The sequence below is a fragment of the Arachis hypogaea genome, chromosome 2 (genome assembly GCF_003086295.3).
Source record: "Arachis hypogaea cultivar Tifrunner chromosome 2, arahy.Tifrunner.gnm2.J5K5, whole genome shotgun sequence".
Classification (NCBI taxonomy): Eukaryota; Viridiplantae; Streptophyta; class Magnoliopsida; order Fabales; family Fabaceae; genus Arachis; species Arachis hypogaea.
The window spans coordinates 12,545,030-12,548,605 of NC_092037.1; positions in this window are offsets into that span (position 1 = coordinate 12,545,030).

Consider the following 3,576-nt stretch of genomic DNA (forward strand, 5'->3'; position numbering starts at 1 on the left):
TAACATTATATACTCCTTATGTACTCATACTATAATTAATTACCATTAATATTAAACTAATAAAAAATAATTTAGATAACAAAATCAAAAACAACTAAATCAAAAATCCATATATTTTTAGTAAGGAGAGTGATTAATATTATTATCATTATACCTCCCTTTCGTCTTTTTCCTCAAGTATTGTATAGACTTCGTATTCGTGCCAAACCTGAACACATTTAAAATGAAGTCCTTCATAAGGATCCCTCTGAATGGCATGCTGCAACTAATGCATGTTGCATGCAAGAAATTGAGAACAACATAAAATAAAAATAGACAATTAGTTACATAATTGTTCTATTTTAAACGTAATCAAACTCTATTTTAATTCTTACAGTCACTACTTTTGTTTGCTCTCTGGTTTTGCGCCACTGAGAAAAAATCATGAGAAGAATCCATACTAAAATCAAATGCAGGACAAAACTGCTCAACATTCATAATGCCTAACAAAATAAATTATAATGTATGGATTACAATAAAGTAGCAACTACACAAATAAAGTAGTGTCAAATAAGCAGCTGTAGAACAAAAGAAAAAATTCAAAACAACCAGTAACAAAAATATAAATCTGATCACAAAAATATTATGTACTCTTTATGTATTCTTATTATAATTAATTACTATTAATATTAAACTAATAAAAAAATAATCTAAATAATAAGTTCACCCTTCTTTTTTTTTTTCAGTATTTTGTTTTGGACATCTACCTCTTATCATATAAAATTTTGAACTAAGATCAAGAATGAATTGATATAATAAAAAGTTTCAAACTATATAATAAAATAAAATTAATATAATAAAACAAAAATTGGACTTCCAAGTAACCAAAAAAGTAATTAATTAAAGAAGGAATCAAAGCAGGGCTGATGAATTCCTCTCCATACAGTTGAAAAAGTTCATACCATATAGATATGGGAAAAACTATTTGTACAACACTAATCAGCCTTTAATAATATTTAATTATTTTTTATTAAAATATATTTTTATTTTTTAGATACATATCTATAAATAAATTTAATTTAAATATTAAAATAAAATTTTTTAACTTCTCTCTCACTTCATAATTAGTTATTAGGACTTTGCTTTTTTTACGTAACTCCACAAAATCAAATATGATTTGTTATTTTTTTACGTAACATTCACACTACATTAATGAATTTCAAACAAACAGGAATCGTCCAGCTTAAGCCTCCTCTCATTTTCATTGGTGAAAAGTATTGTCACTTTTCACACCTATACTTAATTAATGTTATGAAATATCATGTTCATCAATTTTAATTATATTTAAAAATAAACATGAAAATTTTATTCTTATTTAATTGGAACAAGTTTGATTTTATTTGATTTTATCAATAGAATTGTTAGAGATAAAGTATTTTGTACTTAATTAATTTGAGTAAAGAAATAAAAAAATCTAGAGTTTAAGAGAGAAGATGTAGATAAACTAATCAACATCTATTCCACAGGTTCTGAAAATCGGATTGGTTAGTTTGACTATTAATTTATTATTTTATTGGTTTATTGTTCCAATTGACGTTTAATAGAAAATTTTTTTTTATAATAAAATAATAAATAAATTATATATTATATATTATATATTATTTTTATTATAATTAAAATCAGATTTATTTTAAAATTAATAAGTTATTTTCTTTTTTTTTATTTTTCATCTATTCTATTTCGTTTATATATTATTATCAATGATTAATTATAAATTTAATAATTAAAATATACGATATGATATTCTCTAATTGTAATTAAAATTAAAATTAAAATATAATTATATTAACAACTAAAATATGTTACATGACACTCTCTCATTAAAATTGAGATAAAATATTTTTTTTTAAAATTAATAAATTTTATCTTCATCCATCTTTTTATTTACCTTTCTCCTTTCTCTAATTTTCTCTACCTTTTGCAATCTATATATAACTTATAATTTATAGTTTATATTAGGGATAAGTACTTTTTTTCATCCCTAAGGTTTGAGGTCAAAATCAAACTCATCCCCGACCTTTTTTTCTTATTAAAATCATCCTTAACATTACAAAACGTTATAAAATCGTCCTTTTCTATTTCAATTATATTTTTTGACCAAATTACCCTTCATTATTAATAAAAATAATATTAAAAAAAGCAAAACTCCACCCCCACGCGCTCCTCAGCATCTCTTCGGTCTCTCCCTCCACCCCTCCCCCAATCCCCTTTCTTCTACTCTTCACCATCACCCCCTTCTTCTCACCTTCGCCGTGGTAATTACCACAGCCGGAGGACACCCACCCCTCCTCCCCTTCCTCTTCTCACTCTTTCCCAATCCCCTTCTAGCTTCTCACTCTTCTTCATTCTACCATGCAGACAGAGCATAACAAAAGGTAGAAGTAAGAAATTAAATTAACAGCAACATAGCCATCACCTCTTCCCCTTTGCACCTCTTCACTCTCCCTTTCTTCACCACTATCACCACTGCCACCATAGCCAAATCATCATCATGAAATTACTATAATCAGAAGCAATTACTAATTTACTATAATCAAAATCAGTATCACCAATAATAAATTAACAACAACAATCGTAAAGGGTGAATCAACAATGGTGAAGCAACAACAAAAATAAAAATAGAAGAAGAAGTAGAAGCAGAAGGCAGAAAGCAAAAGCAGAAAAGCAGAAGCAACAACAGGGCTCGATGGCGACGGTACCTCACTCTAGCGGCGACGATGGGACATGGCTCGGTTTCTTCTTTGGGAGGCGCCGAACCCACGGACAACCGCCACTGATGATGATGTGAGGAGCAAAGCCGCGATCTTCCTTTGGAATCGAGATGGAGGACAAAGCGGCAGCGAACAGCGGAAGGTCGGGAGCTGGACGGCAGCAGCGGTGCCTCCATGCAAGCTTGCGATGGTCGGTGGCTGCGGGTTGGACGCAGGAGCGACAGCGAGTGCACCTTTGAGGCAGCCCAAACGACGACATTAGGGGTGTGGGGTTACGGTGAGGGGGTGAGGGGGTTAGGAAGTGGGGTGAGGGGGTGGGAGTTACGGTGAGGGGGTGAGGGAGTGGGGTGAGGGGTGGGGTGTTACGGGAGTGTGGTGAGGGGGTGGGGGGATTAGGTTTTGTTTTAATTTTTTAATTATTTTTATTATTTAATAAGGGTAATTTAGTAAAAAAAATAAAATTGAAGTAGAAAATGACTATTTTATAACGTTTTGTAATGTTGAGGATGATTTTAATAAGAAAACAAAGTTGGGGACGATTTTGATTTTGACCTCAAACCTTAGAGATGAAAAAGTACTTATCCCTTTATATTATTAACTTGACAAATTAAAATGTACCATGAAATACTCTTTCATTACAATTAAAATAAGATCTTTTTAACTAAGATTAACAACCTCTCTTTCTCTTTATTCTTTTTTATCTTTTTCTCTCTTTTCTCTTTTATTCTCTATCTCTCTATATTTTTGTTCTACTAAAAATAAAATTAATAAAATAATATAATTTAAATAAATTTATAAAATTATAAAGAACATATTAAATTTATAG